The sequence below is a fragment of the Apodemus sylvaticus genome, chromosome 20 (assembly GCF_947179515.1).
Source record: "Apodemus sylvaticus chromosome 20, mApoSyl1.1, whole genome shotgun sequence".
NCBI lineage: Eukaryota > Metazoa > Chordata > Mammalia > Rodentia > Muridae > Apodemus > Apodemus sylvaticus.
Window position 1 is genome coordinate 17,006,972 of NC_067491.1, and position 25,889 is coordinate 17,032,860.

Here is a 25,889-nt window from a genome sequence, read left to right on the forward strand (position 1 = left end):
TTCCACATATATACACATACACACACTCACACTCACACACACAAACATAAACACACACACATAGAGGGGTGAGGAGGGGGAAGGAAGAGAGAATATGAGAATAATGAAAAAGCTAACAGCAGATCTATCTGGTGGTGCATGCCTTTAAATCCCAGCAGAGGCAACTGGATTTCTGTGTTCAAGGCTGGCCTGGTCTACCTAGTAAATTCTAGGACAGACTATATAGAGAGACCTTGTCTTTTAAAAGGAAGTTACCTTATTTTGTAAAAATATCAACAAGAATAGCAACAATATACTGGTAAGTGGAAAACTGATGGACTTACTTTAAATAGATAGTAGTGTCAAAATTAAAGAGAAAATGGCAAAATAATGTTATTTTAGCTGGGTATTATTACCTGAAAGTTCTCCTCATCCTAACGTGAGAGGGACGGATGGCGGGCACACACACTTGTGCTGTATGTTCCTTGTTTGGGCAGATACCAAGATAGATGGCATTACCCCCACTCCTGTCTCATCCTCCTAAATGTTAGACTTGCACACGTGCACCACCACTCCTGGTCTTCCAAAGCATCTCACTGAATTGTACTTGCCTTTCTTGTGATGGTGGAAAATTACCGAGTGCCTGCATAATGAAATGGAGTGAATTCTGTAGGCACTTCCGTGTGTTAGATTGCTACCCAAGAGTTCTGTAGACATAGGATTTGTGATACTATGGCAGTCTGTTAAGCAAGATTTAATAGTAGACAGTTTGGTCATAATGTTTTAGATATTAGAGTTTTGTGTAACATTTCTCTGCTTTTCCAGTGGTAGGAAAATAGCATTTATTATATAGCTAACTTTGGAATGTTAGTTCCTTAAAATAAAATGTATAAATATAGGCATTAATCTGTTTAACTATAAGATAAATTGCTGAATAAACACCAGGACCATTCTCCATGCTAGAGACAAGTTTTGATGCATTGTACCAGTGAACAGTGTATCTAATAGGTCTTAATTTATACCTTTAAGTGCATAGGTGGTTTTAGTTACATCTAAATAAGAACACCACTTTAAAAGACTTGTAGTAGAGCATAAAAGTTCTGTTAGACATGGAGTAGGGCTTCTGCCAGGAACTCAGCATTTTGAAGACAGATAGCATCCCAGTTCCAATTTGAGACTGGGTACAAAAACATCCTAGGGCTGAGAGTAGGTATAGTAAATGATACCAACAAAAGCTGTTTATGTATTTATAGTGGAAAGAAAATCTTCACTGTGCTTGTACAGAGAAATATGCTGTAGAGTCATTGCGTGTTGAGTACAATAGCCAAGCCCGCATTTCGTGATTACCCAGTCTGATTGCGTTCTGCTGTAGGACTCCAAGGACTCTGTAGGACTCTGCCCCTGACTCCAGCCTCCTCCTCTCTTCAGTCACCTTCTGGTTTGAGAAGTGTCTCTTTAAGTTTTCCTTATTTTTATATTTTCTTTAATGTTTTTATAAGAACATAAAATTTCCCCTAGTACTTTAAGAAATTATAAGACAATAAAGTTGTCTTCAAATGTCTTTTATTTCATCTCAACACTGAATTGGCTGTTAAGACATACTTATTTTGCGTAATTTTCTCTTCATCGAGAAGTTACTTTTAGTATTAACACGGCTGGAAATTATTTCGAAATTTAACTTATTGTCTTACTTGTAATAAGAGTTCCAGAAGTCTTGAAGGCTCTTCTTTCTGTAGCCCCAGAGGGTGTTTGCTTTTGTTATTTTAATTGGTTCCTGTAACATTGAATTGGTTTGATCTCAGATCCTCCATAAAATTATAATCAATTTTTATAGTGTCTCCAGTCTGTTAAAGATTTTAAAATAGTGCTGCAAATAAATTATGTTGATTTGTTTTTTACTAACAAATATAATTCTGCGAAAGCAGGATGACTTGAGTTTGATACCTAGAACTCATGTAGGAAGGAAGCAGCAACCTAGTCATGAGTTGTCACTTAACCACCACACATGTGCTGTAGTGCACACACGTGTAACTATACTAATAATAAATAAGTGAGGTGGGAAGTGATAGAGGAAGATACTCCACGCCAACCTCTGTCCTCACTATCCATGCATGTGCATAGTGTATGAACTAACATGTATTTACACACATGCATGCAGCACACAGTAGAGCCATAACTCTTGGTAAGACCCTTCTGTATACTCGGTAATATTTATCTATACTGGGGTTAATTCAGTAGTATGGTCTTCTGGACATTGGAGGGAGGACATGTTTCAGGTAAGAAAGAATGTGGGAATTCCTTGACTCTGGGATATCAGAAGACAGGACAAAGGTATGGTGGCTTGATGCTTTTCATTTATACAAGGAATTCTGGGTACACAAGAAACATGGGTTCCATTCATGGATATAGACCAGTAATAAGAATTTATTAGAGAAAGGAACATTGCATTTTTGGTGTAAATGATAGTACTTTAATTTCTGTGAATATAAACTTGATTAATAATTCTATGGTATAACATAGTCATGATAATTTTTTATGCTGTTGAATTTGGACATATTCATATCTTGCTTTACTTTTTTTTTGGTTTTTTGTTTTTTTGTTTTGGTTTTTTTGTTTGTTTGTTTTGGTTTTTTTCAAGACAGGGTTTCTCTGTGTAGCCCTGGCTGTCTTGGAACTCACTCTGTAGACCAGGCTGGCCTCAAACTCAGAAATCTGCCTGCCTCTGCCTCCCAAGTGCTGGGATTACAGGCATGCACCACCACCACCCGGCCTTGTTTTACTTTTAATCTCTATGAAACTGTCAGCTTATAATCAAATAATTTAGAAGAAGCTTTGAAAAGTTGAGGGTACAAATTTTTTGTAACTGTGACTTTTTGTTCTGACCTGGTCATTAGCTTTTTCCTTCTAGCCATCAAGTGTCTTGTTGTCTAGAGGGTATACTGGGACCGGAACATAGCTCAGCTTACTGAAAATATAGTTCCAGTCATAAAAGTTTTCTTGATTTGAAATCATGGGTGTGTTGCAGCATAGTTATTTTTAAATAAATGGTTTTGTTTTGGAACAGGGTTTCGTGTAACCCAGGCTTTCCCTGTGCTTGCAGTATAGCTGAGGCTAGCTTTTTATTTTTAATAGTATGCTGATGTTTATGGTAGCGCTTGGGATAGCTAATAAAGCAAGACTGTGTATTGGTAGTCAGTGCTTCTGAAGGGCTGTCACTGCATGAGGACCAGGGGCCCCATCCCTCATACAGGTTTGTTGCTGTGACTGACCTTTTGGTGAGCCTGTCACTGTGGAAAGGGGATTACAATACCTGTATGAATTTATTCATTCATTCAGTCAATTCGTTCACTTTATATGCCGATATCAGCCCTCCCGTTACCTCCTCATGCAGACCCTCCCTCCATGTCTCCCTCCCCTGCTGCTTCCCCTTTGGGTATCGCCCTTACCCCCAACCTGCCCCCCATGATTTTTTGTATATTTATTTTTTCTTTTCTGGGAAGTTCTTTTTATATAAATTCCCTTTTTTTATTTATGTTTTTTTGTATTCATGTTCTCCCCAGTATTTTTCACTGTGAAAAAATTCAGAGAGAAAAAGCAAGAGGGGGAGCGCTGACTTGCCTTCTACTCAGCGCTGCGTTTTGGCTGAACTTGCTCTGCGTCTGTTGTCCGCTCTTTATTTTCTCTAATGTGCGTTTGTACTTTAGTTCTCAGTTGTCGTGCTGTTCTGTAATGCTCACGGATATTGTTATGTCCTAGACTTGGCAGCTCTACCAGGCACTTGTTTCTTACTTTTGAAACAGGGTCCTGCTGTGGAGGCCTGGCTGGCCTGGTTCTCTGTAGAGGTCAGGCAGGCCTTGAATCTGGAGCAGTGCTCAAGACTCTAGTGCTACAGTTAGAGGCAGGTGCCACTCCTGCCTCAAGCCACTGTGTCTGAGTGTGCTGCGGCTGCTACTGCTGCAGAAGACCATGTCCCTCCTTCCTCCCTCCTTCCTCCTTCTTCCCTCCTTCCTCCTTCTTCCCTCCTCCTCCCTCCTCCTCCTTCCTCCTCCTTCCTCCTCCTACTTCTTCCTCCTTCTTCCTCCTTCTTGCTCCTCCTCCTACTCCTTCGTCCTCCTCATTCCTTCCTCCTCTTTCCTCCTCCCTCCTCCTCCCTCCTCCTTCCTCCTTCCTCCTCCTTCCTCCTTCCTCCTCCTCCTTCCTCCTCCCTCCTCCTTCCTTCCTCCTCCTTCCTCCTCCTCCTTTGTCCTCCTCCTTCCTCCTCCTCCCTCCTCCTTCCTCCTCCCTCCTCCTTCCTTCCTCCTCCCTCCTCCTTCCTTCCTCCTCCTCCCTCCTCCTTCCTCCCTCCTCCCTCCTCCTTCCTCCCTCCTCCTTCCTCCCTCCTCCTTCCTCCCTCCTCCTTCTTCCTCCTCCCTCCTCCTTCCTTCCTCCTCCTCCCTCCTCCTTCCTCCCTCCTCCCTCCTCCTTCCTCCCTCCTCCTTCCTCCCTCCTCCCTCCTCCTTCCTCCCTCCTCCTTCTTCCCTCCTCCCTCCTCCTTCCTTTCTCCTCCTTCTTCCTCCTCCTTCCTCCCTCCTCCCTCCTCCTTCCTCCCTCCTCCTTCCTCCCTCCTCCCTCCTCCTTCCTCCCTCCTCCTTCTTCCTCCTCCCTCCTCCTTCCTTCCTCCTCCTTCTTCCTCCTCCTTCCTCCTCCCTCCTCCTTCTTCCTCCTCCCTCCTCCTTCCTTCCTCCTCCTTCTTCCTCCTCCTTCCTCCTCCCTCCTCCTTCTTCCTCCTCCTTCCTCCTCCCTCCTCCTTCCTTCCTCCTCCTTCCTCCTCCTCCCTCCTTCTTCCTTCCTCCTTCCTCTTCTTCCTTCCTCCTTTCTCCCTCCTCCTCCCTCCTCCTCCTTTCTCCCCCTCTTTTGTCTTTTTTCTTTTTTCCTCCTCTGGTTCTGGGAATAGAACCTATATTCTTGCTGATATGAGCCTAGTGCTCCGTGGCTGACACGCACTCAGCCCCTCACCATACACTTCCTGTCCCCTTCTATACTGCTGCGCTTCAAGAGCCCTGGATGTAGATTGCTTTCTCCTGCGTGTTCCTATCATGTGATGGGCATTCAGTGACAGATGCTTGGGATTTTCATTGCTCGCTGCTCTCCGACTGTGTTTCTTGTCACGATAAAAATGATATAAAATATTACTAATGCCCTTAAAATGTGTAATAATCTCCTAATTATTTTTGCACTGTTCCACAATTGATAAGCGAAGTCTGACAGGGACCGCCATCCTCTGTTACTACTGCTGTAAAAGTAAACACAGCTTTTATTTCTATATGGAAAGAGCTTTGTTATTGAAAAAAAATTCTGATGTAGTTTGTGGTTTTAATTTTATGCTTTGAAATGTTTTCTTTTTTTGGAATCAGGGTCTTGGTTTAGACTGTAGAAGTATGCTAATTAGATTATATTTAGTTGTAATTTGTACCCACAAAAATGTGCCTTTTAAAAATTGCAAGTTGCTATAGTTCTTGCAGATAAGATTATTTCCTGTTTTCTCTGTCATATTTAGTATTTGCATATTTTCCATGAGGAGGCCCTTCAGCTGTGTCATTTGACATTCACATTTAAATAAAGCTTTAACTACACAAAATGTCAAAATGTCTCTTTGACCGGAGTTACCCATAATTTCTCAGGTAATTGTCCCACTTTAATTCTATGTGGGGGGATGGGGAGGAATGGGAGGGACAGGCAGACAGGTTTTCTCCTGCCACTTTGTCGGTCCTGCGGCAGGCCATTAGGCCTGCTACAAGTGCCTTTACCTTTCACCTCACCAGCCCTCCTTCTGTTTTTGTAATGTAAGGTTTCAGGAAGAATGTTAAAGTCAGTCATGCTTGGCCTTCCACCCCCTTTCTTTTGGTCCTGTAGGAATTTCTGTGTTTTTGATCCACTGTAACCCTTGGCTGGCTTGGAACTGGCTATGTAGACTAGGCTGGCCTCAAACTCACAGCCACATTAACTGTGACATCAAGATGGACAAGGAGAAACCTTTATCAAGGCTTCCCATCTTGTTCACAGAGCTTTGATATCCCTGAGCCACCTCAGCACTGCTCCCTCCTAAGGCTCCTGCACATCTAAGACGGTGTGACTGTGCTACACAGTCTGTCCTTCCACCACAACAGTTTTCATAGTGAGACCCTGACCTTTGTATGGGGAGTGATTTCGGAAGAAACTTGCTAGAACCTTCCGTAAGACTCTTTTTTTTGTTAAGTTGGGCAGTGGTGGCACACGTCTTTAATCCCAGCACTTGGGAGGCAGAGGCATTTATGAGTTTGAGGCCAGCCTGGTCTACAGAGTGAGTTCCAGGACAGCCAGGGCTACACAGAGAAACCTTGTCTCAAAAAAAAAAAAAAAAAAAAAAAACCAAACCAAAACAAAACAAAAAACCCAAAACAAAACACACACACAAAAGAGTCTTTTTTGTTGTTGTGCTGGGTTGTGTGTCTTAAGATGCTGCTGAGGCACTGGGGAGATGGCAGCCCAGTGGTGAAAGTGCTTACCACTGAGGACAAGGACCTGAGTGTAGGCCCCCAGCTTCCACGCAGATGAGGGACAGTGTGATGGTGTGACAGGAGCCACGGAAAGCTAACTGCCTAGCAGACTGGCTGTAGCAGTGAGCTCTGGGCTTGAGAGGCCCTGCTCCAGGGAGTTAGGATGAAGAACGGTTAAGGAGGACTTCGATGTCCCCTTGGGCCTCCATACATCCACATACATGCAAATATAAATATGTGCATGCAGACCACATGTACACACGTTAGAAAAAAAAAGATACGGTTAAGGTTGCCCTTTCAGACATTTCTGAGTGCCTTAGGCTAACGTAATTTCATCTTCTGTGTCTAGAGCCCTGAGAGCCTTTCTTTATTTTTTTATTTATCTTTATTTTTTGATGTTACCATTTATCTATGTATACTGGATGTCTACATTATATAATTTTTTGGACTGTTTTCTAAAGATTTGAACAACACTGCTACATTCAGATGCAATTTTTAGTTTATGATGACATTAAATATTTGCCAAATGAATAAAAATATGCAACTTTATTGACTGAATATCCCATATTCTGGAAGCATTTTGTCATTATGTCCATAATCACTAGTGATTATCGAAAAGTGTCCAAAACTTTAGTGTCTAGTGCTTTTGTTTGGTACTGGCAGTCAGAACCATGTTGGGATCAGAGATACAGCACAAACACCCTGTGTTGTGTCTCTGTGAAGCCTATTTGTGCTTTCGTTTATTTACCTCTACAACAGTGCCTGCTAAGTAGTGCTGTGATGTTGAAGTGAATGCCTCTGAAGTGCCTACTAACGCTCTACACAGTGTCTTCTAGTTAGTCTGTTTTTTGCTTTATGGAAACATTGTCTGCTGTAGCAGTATTAGAATCTGAGTAAAAATAAAAGTGAAATGCCAAATCTTAGTAGTATTTAAAGTGTGTAGCACCTTTAAGCTTTCGTGCTCCAGAATGATGTTCATTGGCAGTAGCAGATATGACATTTAGATCGTAACTTAAGTTGGGAGAAGGAATAAGCACTGTGTTACCTATCACTTTATGACTTTGACATGTTTAAGCTTCCATAACTGAGGTGCTGTTGGTCTGTAAGACGGGCATAGTATTAGTTAGTAGCCAAGGAATCTGTTGTGGGAGTTAGTGAAGCAGTGAGCAAGCGTTTGCTGTTCTCTTCCTACTCACCCCCTTCTCACGGGCTTTCTCCACAGTCGTGTTGCTGTTGGGCTACAGCAGGGACAGCTTGCTTTTCCTTAGTTTCCTTACTCCTGGCTTTGTTGCCGCCATCTCGAAGTCTCTCCTGCCACGTAGACTACAGAGTTGTCAGCTGTACCTCCGTTTGTTAGCCTTGGAAGAGGGGAGTAAGAGCATGCACCCCTGGCTTGTCAGTCTTTCTCTGAACTGTCTTTTGGTTCCTTGTGCATACACTATGTTCCTGTGTTTCATGCACGTTTTGTTTCTGTACCTTATTTCAATGGGAACTGTCAGCTCCATTTTTACTTCCAGTGTTTTGATTGCTCCTTAATTGCATAATCGCTCTTCACAATAGAGTAGTGGTTCAAAACTAGGCTTAGGTCCCTCTCATAAAACAAATAGAGCTGATTTGTAAGGCTAACCTAGACGTATCTCATTTTAAATATGTGTGTGTGTGTGTGTGTGTGTGTGTGGTGAGGATGGATGGTATGTCTACTCACTGTGTACTTAATTTCTGGAGTAGGAAAAACCAGTTCAAGTGTATCTTATAGTTTACAGGGGAGAACCCTGGGTTCATATTGTTGCAAGGGTCAGTGACTCAGGTTCAGGGTGAGCAGCCGGGAGCAGTTCCCTGAATCATACTGCACAAGGGTCCCTGTGAGGATGCCAGTGGCCTCGTCAGAGACCAGCAGGCGCCATCACCTGTCCCAGTGACATTGCTGGCTCTGGACAGCGAAATGCTGCCACCTCTGCCCCAGACTTGACCGTGCTATAGCTGTGCTGACGTTAGCATGAGAAACAACTGTTTCTCTCTGCTCCTCATGCTCACTTGGCCCTCCTGGTCCACACTGGGTATTTGTGTGATAACATGTGGGCAAGTAGTTAGCTCTCTGAGATCATCAGCTGGGGAAGGGTCTCAGCATGGCACGTGTTTGATGTTTTAAGCTATACAGGGAATTACAGAGCAGCCGAGAAGGATGCGGTGCTCCGGGGCACCTGGTGTTCGCATGCATGCCGCTTCCTCAGTGTGCCGGCGCCAGGCCCAGCATTTTATAAACACGCTTTCTACGTCACTGCCACGTGACAGCTACATTAGAGACAGGAGGTCAGAGAAAGTGCCTTGCTCAAGATCACACACTCGGGCATGGCAGTTTTGCAACTGTGACTCTAGCACCCATGTTTCCAGCTGCCTGTCTTATTTTCTTGATGAACACCTCCTTTGTAACCAACATGCTTAAAATTGGTATTAAAATCTCTTGAGGGCTGAAGAAATGGCTCAGCACTTGTGAGCTCATATACTTGAAGTCGAGAGGACCGGAATTCAGTTGCCAGCACCTACATCAGACTTCCCATAACTGCCTGTAACTTAGTTCTGGCATCCAAGGGCACCTACACTCATGTGTGTATACCCACACACAGGCACACATGCATACACATATCAAAAACAGTCAAATCGGGGACAGGAAGATGGCTCAGTTTTTAAGAGCACAGTGACTTGTCTTGCAGAGGACCCACCATTGATTCCCAGTATCTCACACGGTGGCTCCTAACTGTCAAGACTCCAGTTCCAGGGACTCTGACAGCTTGTGTGGTGCACATACATACATGAAGGCAGGCAGAACACTCACACACATTAAAAAAATCTTTAATAAATGTAGTAAACTCCTGCGCTTCAAATAAGTTCTGTAAGCCTGTAGGCTGAATCTGCGGTTTATTAACATATTTATTATGTATGACATATGTGTTTATGAATTTTAAAGTTGAAAATGGGTGGCCTTGACTTACTTTATGCTGAAGCTTCACCTGTGCAATCCGAGCTGTCAGAGAACGGTGTGTGACCTGGGCTGGCCTGAGTTTCCTGTCCCTCCTCCTCGGGTAGAGCCCTGCTTGCAGGTGTGCACTGCGTGACTGACGTCCATTTACTTTCCATTCCGATGAGCGCTGGACTGTCTCCATTTCATCTTGTTTGTGCTGCATGTATCAAACCCAGGTGCATGGTAGGCAAGTGCTTTGCCATTGAGATCCCCCAGCCTCCTTGTTGCTCATTTTAGGACAATTTTTAAATGGTTTGCCTCAGTCTAAAATCAGATGCTTTCTTTTTGGAAACCTGGGCTTGCAGTTGAGTTAGTTATTGAGTAAGAAAGGGGCATGCATGAAGGAGAGGGAAGCTAGACAGGCCAGTGCTAACAATGGAGAGGAGATACTAACACTACACATGCATACAAAGAAATACTCATGAAAGAAAGGGCACATCTATACTCTGTTCTACAAGTAGCATTTTAAATATGTTTTTGTTATTTCTATTGGTAGATTGAAAGACAATAAAATTCTTTGTCCTGGTTTAGGAAGTCATTCGTTTTACTTATTTTATTAGGGTTAAGTCATTGCTTTCCCTATAGTAAACACTGCCTTAGGATTTTTACAGTGTCATTAAAGACTACATGTCTCTTCAGAGGCATCACATTCATCAAATTGCTGTAGTCCAAGTCTGTGGTGATTTTTCCATGGCACCCAAACTGCACTCTATATAATGTGTGACCTTGCGATGGAATAGCATCATTTTTGTAAAACTGAATAATTTCAGGGTCCTTTTCTACATAGCACCTGTGGAGTCTCAGATGTGGGCTGGGTGTTAGTGAAATGCTGATGTAAGGAAAGTTTCCACAAGATTGAATTAACATTCACACTGGGGGCATTCACACTGGGGGCATTCACACTAAGCACACTGTGCTATCAGCCTGTTGGTACCACCTGCTTGTTTGTTTGTTTTTTTTAATTTGAGAACTGTTAGTTCTTTATAAAATTTTCATTTTCAATCCAGTTCAAGCTGAAAGGAGTGTGTGTGTGTGTGTGTGTGTGTGTGTGTGTGTGTGTGTAAATTATTGGGGCATCTTTGAATTTTTAAGCTTACGTCTCCTGTATTAAGCCAACAATCTTGAAATAATTTGTAGTCCTTTTGTTAGACTGAAAACAAGGCTTTGCATTGCTGGTGCCATTTCTTTTGTGTGTGTGTGTGTGTGTGTGTGTGTGTGTATACACACATACAATTTATTTTCTATATTCTTTGTTTACATTCCAAATGGTTTCCCCTTTCCCAGTTCCCCCTTCCCATATGTCCCATAAACCTTCTTCTCTCCACCCATTCTCCAATCACCTCTCTCCTTTTTCTCTGTCCTGGTACTCCCTTCCAATGCTAGATCAAGCCTTTCCAGGATCAGGACCCTCTCCTTACTTCTTCATGGGAGTCATTTGTTATGCTAATTTGCCTTGGGTATTCAGAGCTTCTGAACTAATTAATATCCACTTATCAGAGATTGCATTCCATGTGTATTCTTTTATGATTGGGTTACCTCACTTAGGATGATATTTTCCAGATTCAACCATTTGCCTAAAAATTTCATGAATTCATTGTTTTTAATTGCTGAGTAGTATTCCATTGTGTAAATATACCACATTTTCTGTATCCATTCCTCCATTGAGGGACATCTGGGTTCTTTCCAGCTTCTGGCTATTATAAATAAGGCTGCAATGAACATAATGGAGCATGTGTCTTTATTGCATGCTGGGGAATCCTTTGGGTATATGCCTAGGAGAGGTATAGCAGGATCCTCCGGAAGTGTCATATCCAGTTTTCTGAGGAACTGCCAGACTGATTTCCAAAGTGGTTGTACCATCTTACAACCCCACCAACAGTGGAAGAGTCTTCCTCTTTCTCCACATCCTGACCAACACCTGCTGTCTCCTGAGTTTTTTACCTTAGCCATTCTGACTGGTGTGAGGTGAAATCTCAGGGTTGTTTTGATTTGTATTTCCCTAATGACTAATGATGTTGAGCATTTCTTAAGGTGCTTCTTGGCCATCTGAATTTCTTCATGTGAAAATTCTTTGTTTAGATCTGTACCCCATTTTTAAATAGGGTTATTTGGTTCCCTGGGGTCTAATTTCTTGAGTTCTTTGTATATATTGGATATTAGCCCTCTATCAGATGTAGGGTTGGTGAAGATTTTTTCCCAATTTGTTGGTTGCCGTTTTGTCCTTTTGACATTGTCCTTTGCCTTCAGAAACTTTGTAATTTTATGAGGTCCCATTTGTCAATTCTTGATCTTAGAGTATAAGCTATTGGAGTTCAGGAACTTTCCCCTGTGCCCATGTCCTCAAGGGTTTTCCCCAGTTGTTTTCTATTAGTTTCAGTGTGTCAGGTTTTATGTGGAGGTCCTTGATCCACTTGGAGTTGAGCTTAGTACAAGGAGATAAGAATGGATCAATTCGCATTCTTCTGCATGCTGACCTCCAGTTGAACCAGCTGGTGCCATTTCTTATCTTTAGGAGCATTAGCTATTTGTAAATGCAAGGACTTATCAGAATTATTTGGAACTCTATATTTCCTAAAGTATACACAGACCATTTCTAATTTCCTTAACATATATGTCATCATATTCAGGATTCATGAATTTATTTATTAGTTTGTTTTAAAAATATTTAATTTTTAAAAAGATTTATTCATTTTTATGTGTTTGACTGCATCAAGTATGTGGCTGTACCCTCAGAGGCCAGAAGAGGGAGCTAGAGTTTCGGTTAGTTGTGAGTCATCTGATGTGGTGCTGAGAGCCAAGCCTGGGCCCTGTGCAGAAGTAGCACATGCTCTTAACCCCTAATGAGTTAACTTACAGTTCTCGTTATCATGATCTGTTTTAATTTATAAGTCATAAGTCAGCAGAAGCATTGCGTGTGTGCGTGCGTGCGTGCGTGCATGTGTGCGTGTGTTCTAAATGTCTATTAGGTTGGGTAATTCTAGAAAAAAAATAACCAATGTCATATGAAATTTAGTACTTCCTTACTTCAAAGTTGCTTCAGGTCCTTCAGGAGTAAAGCCTAAGGTTGTGTTGCAGGTTTGTGTTAGATTTTATTGATTTTGTTTTGCTTTCTTGTCACTCCCAAGAACTTTTCTGGTATATCTTTAAAAAAAAAAAAAGATTTATTTATTTATTATGTGTAACTACACTGTAGCTCTCTTCAGACACTCCAGAAGAGGGCATGAAATCTCATTATGTATGGTTGTGAGCCACCATGTGATTGCTAGGATTTGAACTCAGAACCTCTGGAAGAGCAGTCAGGGCTCTCAACCACAGCCCTCTTCTGGTATTTCTAATGGTGACCATTTTATGGACTTTGTTTTTTACTTTTCCTATCATTTTTCCTTATATGACATTTCTTTTTTATGTGTACATATGGTTTGCCTGCATGTATGTAGGTATGCCACATGGGTAGCTGGTGCCCCTTGAAGTCAGAAAAATGTGTCAGGTCCTCTGGAACTGGAGGTATGGATGTCTGTGAGCCACCATGTGGTTTTGTAAGAGCTTCCATTGCTCCTAACTGCTGAGCCATATGGCCAGCCCCTGTGTGTCAGTGTGTCACTTAAACACACACTAGTAAGTAGATTACCATACATAATGAAGGCGGTGGTGTATGTAGGGAGATGCGTGGACTCCCTGTGTATTTCCGGAATAGCTTGTGCTCGAGGCTTGTATGTATTCAGGGAGCCGTAGAGCAGGAAGCTGGTGCTCTGTGTGCTAGTGTGGGGAGGGAGCTACTGGGCCTTACAGGGTAGGGCTCAAAGCAAGATAATTAAGTTCTAGAAATTGCTCTTTAGAATGTGGGGCCCTGGGTGTTCATTCCAGAGCTGTACTGAAGGAGCAGGACTGGCTACTTCTTGTTTCCGAGCCATTTGATCTTTTTTCTCTGTTGTGATGTCTCCCTGAAGATGCTGATTAGAGCCAGCTCCATGCTGTCTTCAAGATGATGAGCTTTAGTTAGGTCTTAAAAAAAAAAAAAAACCCACCCTCCAGGCATGGTGCATACACACCCCTCAGACCCAGCCCCTGAGGACAGAGTCAGGTGGATCAGGCATGGTGCGCACACCCCTCAGTCCCAGCCCCCGAGGACAGAGTCAGTGGATCTCGGAGTTTGAGGCCAGCCTGGTCATAAGTCCCATAGTAAAACCCTGTCTCATTTAATTGATTAGTTTTAAAATACACTGACCGAAAACTAATAATGACAATCTGCAGGACACATGTAAAAACTGAATTCAGGTAACCCTGCTCCCTGGATAGCATAAAAGTCCAGGCTGTTTTGAGGCCAGGTTTTTTTTTTTTTTTTGTATAGTGAATGTTATAGGCATTCCATTTAATTTTATAATAAACAATAAATTTCACAGATTGGTGATGTCTATTTCGGTCTGTATACATCTTTTGCTTGTGATCTAGAAGAAAATTTTGGCCGGGCGGTGGTGGTGGTGCACGCCTGTAATCCCAGCACTCTGGGAGGCAGAGGCAGGCGGATTTCTGAGTTCGAGGCCAGCCTGGTCTACAGAGTGAGTTCTAGGAAACTCTGTCTCAAAAAAGCCAAATCCAAAAAAAAAAAAAAAACAAACAAAACAAAAAAAAGATAAAATAGAAATACATTTTGTGTAGTGCCTAGAATGTGGACAGGTTATCTGTATAAAACAAATGATTTTTTTATTTGTTTGTTTATTTATTTTGTATATTTTATTTATTTGTTTTATGTATGTGAGTACTTTGTCCCTGTCTTCAGACATGCCGGAAGAAGTATCCCATTATAGATGGTTGTGAGCCACCATGTGGTTGTTGGGAATTGAACTCAGAACCTTTGGAAAAATAGTTAGTGCTCTTAACCATCGAGCCATCTCTCTCTATCCCCAAATGTTTTACAATAGGACATTTCCTCATTTTTTTTTTGAATGTACATAGGAAGGAAGTCCAGACGATTACTGATTATAAAGATTGTACGTATAACTTTCAAAAGATCATATATACTTTATATGCTATCGCTTCCCTTTTCTTTTTTAAAGATTTATTTATTTTAGGTATATGAGTACACTGTCGCTGTCTTCAGACACACCAGAAGAGGGCGTCAGATCCCATTACAGTTGGTTGTGAGCCACCATGTAGTTGCTGGGAATTGAACCCAGGACCTCTGGAAGAGCAGACAGTGCTCTTAACCGCTGAGCCATCTCTCCAGCCCCTTTACTAGATAATTTTAAGAATGGAGAAAAAAGATGAGAAGGAACAGAACACGTGTCTGCTTGGTTTCTAAAAGCTTTTACTTGTGGACAAAGTGAAAAGTTACTCATTGGAAGGAGACTGTGAACTACTGAATCTACATTGCTTGTACTGACTTTAGAGTCACACAGAAAGCAGTTCTTCCCACCCCAAAATGTACTGATTCCTCTATGTTTATGGATTGTTCGTATGTATGTGTACCTTGTGCATTTCTGGTGCTCACTCATGGAAGTCAGAAGACAGCATAAGATCCTCTGGAACTGGTTATAGATGGTTGTGAGCTACCATGAGGGTGCTAGGAACTAAACCTGGTTCTTTAATTAGGCATGCTCAGTTTATGTTCTTCTGTACAATCAAATAATATATATTTTGTTTAGCAGTCAGAAGCAGTTTATGTAGTTTAGTGTCTATTTTACCAGATTGTGGATCATTGATAGCAAAAATAATTTCACTGATTCTTGAAATAAGCATGGAAGAGATGGGGGCTCTCACGGAACTGCTGCAGTAGGAGATCTGTGAAGTAAACATGGCGTGGATCACTTGAAGAGTATGGCTGTAGAAGTTGATGCAGCTGAGGATTAGAGTTGCCTGTCCAGGCTTTGTGAGACTCTGGGATTGGTTCTCCAGAATGTCAACACGATGTCTGTCTGTCTTGTCTTTCTCACTGACTGCTTTAGTACCTTTCATATGAAATTTATAGGTAAGCAACTTCTAAAGGTGACCATGAATTTTATGTACTTAATGTTCCAGTCCACAATGGTTATTATATTGTTTTGTGTGCTGGAATAATAATTGATTTAAAGGTTTTTTAAAGGAAAGAACAAGTAATAGATACTTAATGAATCATGAGTCTTTATGGATACTCTAAACTTTATATAATTATTGAGTTTTTTACTTCTGTGATTTATTTGAATCCTGAGAACTATTACCATTAGTCAGCATTTGTGACAAGACTACTCAATGTAGTTAAAAATTTTTTTTAAATACATATAATTATTTCTTAGTGTGAAAGGAGTAAAGTTGGGTGACTGTGTGAGGATGTGCATGTGGTGGTCAGAGAACAAGCTTAGTTCTCTCTTCTCCACTATATTCTTTCTTGGGATTCAACTCAGACCATTAGAGTTGTTGTCAAATGCCTTTACTTGCTAAAACATCTCTATCTCTCTTTCTCTTTCTCTTTCTCTCTCTCTCTCTCTCTCTCTCTCTCTCTCTCTCTCTCTCTCTCTCTCTCTGTTTTTTTTTTGGTTTTGTTGAGACAGGGTTTCTCTGTGTAGCCCTGACTGTCCTGGAACTCACTCTGTAGACCAGGCTGGCCTCGAACTCAGAAATCTGCCTGCCTCTGCCTCCCAAATGCTGGGATTGAAGGCGTGTGCCACCACCACCTGGCTCCAAGTTTTTTTTAAGACAGGGTTCTCTAGAGTCACAGAACTTATGGGTAGTTTCTGTATAGTTAGGGAACTTGTGGATGACCTACAGTCTGTAGTCCAACTCCCAACAACGGTCAGCAGCAGCTGTGAATGGAATCCAAGGATCTAGCAGTAGCTCTGTCCCACAAGGCAAGCAGGTGAAGAAAAGAGAGCGAATCTTCCTTCCTCCAGTGACCTTATGTAGGTCTCCAGCAGGAGGTGTGGCCCAGATTAAAGATGTGTGCTAGCCACCTTGTTTTTAATCCTAAATGACCTTGAACTCAGAGATCTCCCTGTCTTAATCTGGGATTCATAGCCACTATGCTTCAAGATCTCCATGCCAAGATCCAGGTCAGAAACTTGTATCTCCCAGCCTCCAGATTAGGATCACAGGTGAGCCTTCCAATTCTGGATTGTAGTTCATTCCAGATATAGTCAAGTTGAGGACGAGGAATAGCCACTAGAGAGACAAAGAAGCTATAGCCCTGAAACTTGAACAGCATGTTTACCTAAACAAAACCTGAACAAACATTGGCAGGAAAAATCTCACAGGCTCCACCCCTGCACACAGTACTGGCAATTAACAGCTCAGTTAGGGAGAATTAGTCTTTTCTAAGGACGGACACCTTAATAAGTTATATGGTACCTAGTGGAAGTGTGAAGCAGTTTCCTTAGAGATTGAAACATTTCATCCTACTGGGAGACCTCCCTAAGCAGGATGGTAAACAACCCAAAGATAAACCAAAAAGTCCCGGAAACTGACTAGGATCATTTGGTGCTTTTTGCCAGAGTGAGCAATAAAAGCTGAAAGTCCTTCTCAAAGAAACAAAGATCAGCCACAAAAGACCACTGAGAGCAGACCTGGGAGAAGCAGAGACTAGCTGAACTGGCTGGAAGAGATTTGGACCAGCGTCCCTGGAAAGGACACTCTAACCTATGGAGCTGCCGAACGCTGTGCAGCATGCGCTGGGCTCCCAGATTGGGGAGCAGCTGTCTTTAAGCTCCTTCTGCTCCTGTCAGTAACTTCTCACCTGTACTGTAAATAACCTCACTAAAACTCGTGGGCCACAGATTTGGACTTTGGTGGCCATACTTTGGTCCATACTTTAGCTGTTTTGGCTCCTAGTCTGGAGTGAGTACTGTGTGAAGTGTCTCTCCAAGGAAAGTTTTCTCACACAGTGATGAACCCTAAAGGGACAACTTTCCAAGGTTTTCGTTCTCTACACACACACACACACACACACACACACACACACGTACGTACGTCAGCGCTGTGAATGTATTGGTACAGTGGTGGTGTAAGTGCATTGGTACAGTCTTATGTGAACCTATGCTACCCACTTCATAGTCACGTTTCAGTTTCCTATTTTTACAGAGTTTTTCTCTTCGAATTTATTTTGCATTTTTAAAAGATTTATTTATTTATTTATTATATGTGAGTACACTGTAGCTGTCTTCAGACACACCAGAAGAGGGCGTCAGATCCCATTACAGATGGTTGTGAGCCACCATGTGGTTGCTGGGATTTGAAATCAGGACCTCTGGAAGAGCAGTCAGTGCTCTTAACTGCTGAGCCATCTCTCCAACTCTTATTTTGCATTTTTAATTGCATTTTTTGTGTTTATGTGATATGTGTATGGGCTTGTTTGCCACAGCATTCCTGTGGTGGTTAGAAGACAACTTATGGGCTTGTTTCATTGTTTCACTCCTTGTACTGTTTGGTCCTGGGGATCAGACCCAGGCTGTCAGGCGTGGCAGCACACAGCTGTACCAGCTGGGCATCTCATCAGCCTGTCTTGTATTTTTAATTATCTTAACTATGTTTCTAAAGTCTGGCTTGATGGTGTGTGCTGCATATAGCACAGGAAGGTGAGCTCGGAGGGTCTTGAGTTCCAGATGAACCTAGGCTCCCTGCGAGACTCTGGCATTCACCCAGCCACCCAAGCAGCCAGCCACACTTCCAGCCCAGGGGAGTACAGGGGATCTGCAGGATAGTTTTCAGCAGTACCTGGTTTACCTTACACCTTTTCTCCATCATCATCTGAGGATGATTTGGGTTTATTGTTGCTCATTTTGCTTTGTGAAAGGTGTGGGACCATCTGAGCTTGTTATTCTTCCAAGTTTTCACATGGACACAGACTCGCACACAAATAGCATTTATTATTATTATTATTACTATTACTCATTATTATTTATTTTTTGAGACAGGGTCTCACCTTATAGTTCTAGGTGTACTCACTGTAGAATTCTCTGTAGACTGACGGTCCCAGCCGGGAAGATTTAGATCCGAGGGGGAACTTTTGGATTTCAGGAAAAGGCACAGGTTCTGTGAGATGACAGACAGACACAACCACACACAGAGGCGGTTTGGATCTGAATGTATTTTTCTGTTTTGAGGCATGAGCTTTAAGCATGAGGGATTGACATTTACATATCAAAAGATGTGTCCAGTAAAGCAGGCCCAAGGAACAATTAGCATAACCATTTGGCACAAGAAAGTATAAAATCAACCAGGTAAAACGTTTTCTCGTGTAACAAATTTAGAAGCTCAAACACAGACAACATCAATCTTCTTGATATAAACTTTTAAAGAGACTTTAAAGGACGTTTTGTCAAACTCCCTGAGTCTAAATGAGTCTTCCTGAGTAATAAGTATCCTGAATCACACCTGGATAAGTTAAGAATGTTGTTTTGGCCAAAGACTCCCTAGTGGGGTCTGCAAGACAAAAGCAGTTCCTCACAAGCTTCCATTGAGGCAGCTCTGAGCTCTGCACCAACTCAAATGTAAATTCTTTCTAATTTGCCCAACACCCATCTGTTCGGCTAGGACTTTGTATAAGGTTCTTTAGATATAAGTATCTTCTAGTCTGGGCCTATTGTTCCAAATCCACCTGTCCTGCAAGGGTGACTATGAGAGTCAAAAAACAAAAGAAACTTGTACTATTCATGTGTCGCTGGTTAAACTAACCTCTTCTTAATAACATTATATCTTTTAAATTATGTCCAATGACTTATAAGCCAATATACAGTCAAGACACATGAATTATATTTATACCACTGTGCTAATTAATGCTTTTCATACCATAGAGTCAGAGCCATACTTCATTTACATACTGTTGGGAGGTAAATGTAATTACGCAAATGACTGTGGAGCAAAGCGGTGCAGGATTTTCTGGCTAGTGACTTACTTCAAGATGGATTCTTTTACATCTTACTTTGCTTGGTTTATCTTAGTCCCGGCTACTAAGAAGGGGGAGAGTTTAGGAGCAAAGCAAATTGCCAAGTGAAATTTTCGGCTTCTGAATAGAGGTGTTCCAGAGGGCTTCAGGAGACATTTCTCGCCTCAGTCTGTAAAACTTTGTCTCAGAGAGTCTACTGGAGCCACTGCGACAATCAGCCTGCCTCTGCCTCACCACTGTGCCCAGCCACAAATAGCATTTGTGGATTATCATTCAGTTATAGCCCGAGAAGTAGGGGACAGCCAGAATTGTTGGGTTTATTCTTGAGATCTGTCAGAGTAGTGACATTTCATTCCCCACAGAAGACCTATAATCCTAGTGTTCTCTAAAATACCTCAAAGAATATGTATGTTTAATAAAAAGCATCTGCCTACCCCACGTCCTGGTACCTGACAGAAACCACATATTCAACTCTTCTCAGAGTCTTTACCAAAGGTGGAGCTGGTCAGGAACCAAGGTGGCCTAGACTTCGTTCTGTTTCTGTGGTCAGGAGTGTGTCTTCCTTGTCTTTTATGGCTTTTGTTTATTGGAGAAAAGATGTTGACGGTGTAGTGGCACTCCTGGTATTTCTGTGGAAGAAATGGTGTTTGAGATTTAAAGTACTTAAGCATTTCATCAGCTGGAGTTACCTAATAATCGGTTTATTGATTGTTTGAATGAACAAGTGTGGAGCACTCATTGGCATGATAGCCATTGTGTCTAAGATAAATATATAAAGCAAACAGAAGTCCCTTTCTTGGGTTTCATTGTAGGCATAGTGGGTAAGTAATAACAAATGGGCAGATGCTTCGTGGGGTTCAAAATGTACAATTGCTCCTTTCCTATGGGTGTCTCTTTTGGTTCAGTTGTCAGTCACATTCAGGACTGTGAAGCCCAGCAGGGACAAAGGCGTTGAGGACTCAAGCACCCTGGCCCAGGGCAGGACCCAGCCTTTTAAATCCTATATAACTTGTAGTCCTGTTCATGTTTTCTATTAGGAGTTTTCTTATGGTCATGATAATATAGTTAATTGTTCTTTGCATTTATATTGTTTTATAATATAAGTCATATTCTCAATTACTGTACCTTTATTTCAGAAATGGCTACCAAGAAGTAGATGCCCAGACATAATGGTGAGGAACTAATCCAGGTCATGAAGTAAGATGCAGTATAGCGTCCATCCAGATTAGTAAGTGGCCAAGTCTCTCTCTTTTACCTTAACAGTTATCTATGCTGAAAACATTTAATAAGAATGTGAGCATTAAAAGAGTCACATTTCTGTTTTTACTGTATATTCAGATTGGTTCTACAAAATGTGTCTGCTATGTTTTCTTAAAAGAACCGTGCATGTAATGTAGTATATTGAATTACAGCCTTAGAAAAATGTATTTAAAAAGAGTTACTTCTGCCCCGTACAGCTTTTCTTACTATTTTTGAATATCTATTTTTCCTTTTTTTCTTAAAGATTTTTTTATTTAATGTATTGAATACACTGTAGCAGTACAGATGGTTGTGAATCTTCATGTGGTTGCTGGGAATTGAATTTAGGACCTCTGCTTGCTCCGGTCCACCCTGCTTGCTCTGGTCGGCCCCGCTTGCTTCAGTCCAAAGATTTATTTATTATTATAAATAAGTGCACTGCAGCTGTCTTCAGACATACCAGAAGAGGGTGCTATGGATGGTTTGAGCCACCGTGTGGTTGCTGGGATTTAAACTGAGGACCTCTGGAAGAATAGTCACTGCTCTTAACCGCTGAGCCATCTCTCCAGTCCAAGGATATCTATTTTTCATCCCAGTCTTTGTTCTTGATATTATAAAGATATAGTTTGATCATAGTGTTGTATAGACAGACTGCTTCTTATCTGGGTATGGTCCCACGTACCTAAAATCCGAGCACTGGAATGGCTAACGCAGGAGGATTGTTTGTCTAAGGCCACTGTGGGTTGTGTAGAGGGTTCAAGGCTATTATGGGACCCAGAGAGACTCAGTCTCAAACAGATGACCCCCCCCAAAAGAAAAGGTACTCTAAAATTAGATTCATTTCAGATACTTCTTCCTTGAATTAAAAACTTACTAGTATTTAGTTGAATGTTTCTTATTGGGGTGATAAATGTTAATATAAAATATAGTATTTTATGAATATGAATACTTCTGTTGAAATAAGTTAACTTTATAATATTTTTATACCTTAAAAAAAATCATCCTTCAGAATATGTCTTGGAGAAACAAATGTCATTTGAGTTACTGGTTTCTTAGAATATGAAACATTATGTGCCTGACAAAATTGATTTCATTTCAGTTGATAAATAAGTGATGTTTATCTTTTTATTTTAAGATTTACTTTTAAAATTTTATGTGCATGAATGTTTTGCCCCCATGTCTGTATATACATGCACATCTGGTCTCCTTGGAAGCTAGAGAGGGTGTCAATTCCCCTAGAACTGAAGTTGCAAATGGTTGTGACCTACCGTGCATTGGGAATGAAATCCAGGACCTCTGCAAGAGCAGCAAGTGTGTGCTCACCACTGAGCCATCGCTTCCGCCCCTTAAGTGGTAGTTTTATAGTAAGAGTGGATTTTATGTTTTTGCTAAAATTACATTTATTATTAAGAAATTACTGTCATCTGGGAATGATGGTATACACCTTTTAATTTCAGGACTTGTGGTAGAGGCCGGTAGATCTGTGAGTTCAAGGCCAGTCAGGACTACATTGTGAGAGCTCTCTTAAAAGAAGTCAGTTGGCTAGCCTGGTCTACAGAGTGAGTTCCAGGATAGCCAGGGCTATACAGAGAAACCCTGTCTCGAAAAACCAAAAAAAAAAAAAAGGAAAGGAAGTCAGTTCTAACTGATTTTGATTTTTGAAATTTTTCATTTTCAAAAAACTATTTTCAAACAATTCTTTTCCTACCTGATTTTTTTTTAAGGAACAAAATTATATCTGTTTTTCTCAAAAATAATTCCAAAAGGTAAGAAATCATTTATATAATAGTAAACAAAATGGGAAAGGGTAGAATGATTTCTACTGAAAGATAAGGGACATCGTTTCTGTTGTCTTCCTTTGGACGTTATTTCCTCAGTGTGCCTGTGTGTGTAGGTGCGCACGCGTGCGTGTGTGCCTGTGTGTGTGTGTGTGTGTGTGTGTGTGTGTGTGTGTGTGTGTGTGTAGGTGCACACTCAAGGCCCTGGAGCTAGGTAACCGAGCTTGCTCAGCCTGCGAGTCATCTCACCGCCCTGTTTTGGTGGTTATCTTTTGTTTGTTTTAGTTTTTAAAGATGGGGTTTTTATAATGTAGCCTTGGCTAGCCTTGAACTTGCTATGTAGATCAGGCTGGCCAGTAGTTCACAGAGACCCTCCTCTGCCCTCCTTTCAGCACAGAGATACACCACCATGCCCTGCTGTTTTTTGAGTTTTTTAAAACAGGGTCTCATGTAGCCCAGGCTATGTCAGATTCACTGTGTAGCTAGCTAGCTAACTTTGGCTTTGGCCTACTGCTTGAATTATAGCTGTGTCCCACTATAATAGATGGTGTTATTAGGGTTCCAGCCCTAATAGATATTTTTTTAAAATTCCTTATAGATCACTTTTCCAATGGATTTTCAACAATAGTTTTTTTTTTTTTTTTTTAATTCTTTAGACTTTTTGAAGGAAGACATCTTCGAACGAGTAGAAATTATAATAATGTTTGTTGGTTTGTTAACTGTGTACCAACTACTTGGATTCAATTTGTGGGCAGCTTTAAAAAGTCACTGTGGTCATATGTCCTCAGGAACTTTGGAGGTAGATAGTACTGATCATTGTAAATTAATTCCACCGGCCAACTAAATGCCAATTTAAAGACAATAGTTTTTAATTCTTGTGGATCACCTTTCCAATTTTTAAGAAAATCCTTTTAAAAATATTCTTTAGACTTTGTGAGAGAAAGCTTTTAAAGTTATATTTTTCAGATCAGTAACCGATTCCTGTTAAATTTTCCAGTATTATACGCTTTAAGGGATGCATATACTCTGAAACATCCTTTTCCCATTGTTGAAACCACTGCAGAGTTAATCCTAGTCTAGGACCTCCAGGCTGAAGCTGAGGGAGCCCAGAGCAGCAGGGAAGGAAGGCAGACTGCAGGGGAGGGCTTCAGCCTCCGCCCCAGGAGCTGGGCTCAGCACTGCAGGACCCTGGAAGGTCTTGGGATGTAAATAGCATGTTCAAATTCAAGGCGTTGAGAAAGTACTTAAGTAGAAATCTAAAATGTTCTTTTCCTAGACTATAGTGCGTAAAGCAAATTTTCTGTGTTTTTTGTATTTTGGTTTTTGTTTGTTTGCTTTTTGAGACAGGGTTTCTCTTTGTAACTCTGGCTGTCCTGGAACTCATTGTGTAGACACCTCAAATCCAGAGATCCATCTTCCTCTGCCTTCCAAGTGCTGGGATTAATGGCTTGTACCACCAGCTCCTGGTCAGATGTACAAAATTTAAAAGGCTTAATCTCACTGTTCTTAGTCTATTCATCTTTGTCATTTTCTTTTGGAAAATGAAATTTAAGTCTTCTACATTAGTAAAATGTATGATTCATAATGATGATGGATCATAGGGTCTGGTACTTTTAGTGCTCTCATCTAAAGTGGTAAGTGGTTACTTTTGTGATTTTTAATTTGTATTTTATTGATTCTGGGCATTGAACCTAGGGCCTTGTATATGGTAGGAACATTCCTCTTAGTGAGCCATGCCTAGATTCCATGCCTAGATTTATTTTGTGTTTGTATGTATGCATCCTTGTTGGTACATGTATGCAGATGCACATGTTTGCAGATGTACATGTGTATGCAGATGCACATGTGTATGCAGATGCATGTCTGTGCATGTGTATATAGAGACCAAAGGATAACCTCAGCTGTCATTTGTTCATTTGTTACTTTTTCTCTGGAGACAGGGTCTCTTACTTGCTGGAACTTGCCAACTAGGCTGGACTGGCTGGCCAGAGAGCCCAGGGGACCTTGTCTGACTCTGTCTCCATCGGGTCCTTTGCTTGCAAGGCACGCACTTTACTAACTGAACCATCTCTCTAGCATCCTGATATTTTTTATTTAGTGTCAAAAATTAACACATTACACACACACACACACTCGCTCGCTCCCATATGCACAGGTGCTGTGGAGCACAGTGGTAGTTAAAGGACTTGAGAAAGTTGGTTCTCCTCTTCCTCGAAATCAGGTGCTCAGGCCTCGTAGAGGCACCTGTGCCCATTGAACTATCCTGCCAGCCCCCTAAAGAAGTGTTTTAACCAAGAAGAACCTCATAACATGGATGTTTAAAAGCCATATGTATACAGTTAAGAAAGAGAATGAAATCAGTGAATAATTTAGTTTTTAGTAGTTTTTAATTTTTTTTTATTTTATGTGTATGAATGTTTTGCCTTCATGAATGTCTGTACTGACTATGTGTTTGGTGTCCATGGAGGCCAGAAGTGGGCATTGGGTCTTCTGGAACTACAGACAGTTGTGGGTCACCATCTAGGTACTGGGAGTCAAGCCTGGGTCCTCTGGAAGAGCAGCCAGTGCCCTTAACTGCTGAGCCATCTCTCCAGTCCCAAATGCTTTTATTTTTTACTTAAGTATGCTTATTTTGAGTTCCACTGAAGTAGCATTTATTGAATTAATAGGATTTGGTTTACCTCTTATATAGAAAAACATTTTATTAATGTTTCAAATTTATCACAAATACCACAAACTTTCAGTTTAGAATATTCTGGTTTACTTTCTTTAAACGTTAGGTTTCTGATTTTGTTGGGTAGGATATTTTAAATACCTTTGTGGGTTATGTAATGAACAATTTGATTGAATATATTTCAAAGTGTCACAGTTTTCTCTGCCTATTTTATAATATGGAAATTATGTCTAACGAATTATAAAACTGCTTCTTTTATTCTGAAAGTCTCAATTTGCTTCAGACCCAGGTACAGGTAGAGATCAAGATTGTTTCTAGTAGGTCATGTTATCTATGTCAGTCTAGATCTTAGGACTTCAAATATGCTTATTACTTGATTTTATTTGAACATCTGGAACATTAGGAAATTGTAATATAGGTGACATAATAAGGAATGCAGACTGGCTGATAGTCCACTGGTTACGTTCCTGTGGGACTTGAACTTCAGCAGCGTGGTGGTGCTGGATGTCTGCCCCAGGGCCTCTCACCTGCTGGGAAAGTGCTCTCTCCCCGTGCTTTGTGTCTGAGAGTCAGAGACAGGCTCTGATACTCTAAAGTTAACACCTTCTAATTCAGACGCTCTGCAGTAGAGCAAGACTTCAGGTGTTAAATTTAACTGAAACTGAACTTTATTTTTGAAACTTGAGAGTTTTAAATTTTAATAAAAGAGTACGGTTGTTCTAGGTAGCTTTGTGTTTCATATTGTGCTCATAATCTTGTATGATCTAGCTGGACTTTGCTGTTTTAGTTGCTTGCTTTTAGATTTACTCAGAGTAGGTTGAAACTGCACACAAAG

At 41.2% G+C, this 25,889-nt stretch overlaps 1 protein-coding gene across 2 annotated transcripts in view; it reads left to right on the top strand.

The window, feature by feature from the left end:
- Frs2 (fibroblast growth factor receptor substrate 2) overlaps positions 1-25,889 on the top strand; it is a 75,772-nt gene that overhangs the window by 24,901 nt on the left and 24,982 nt on the right. Inside the window, exon 2 of one of the 2 annotated variants that reach the window (XM_052165128.1) lies at positions 20,500-20,591. The exons of the other annotated variant lie outside the window; for it this stretch is intronic. The gene's annotated coding sequence lies outside the window, so the exon portion shown is untranslated. The remainder of the gene's footprint in view (positions 1-20,499; positions 20,592-25,889) is intronic. 2 annotated transcript variants of the gene reach the window in all.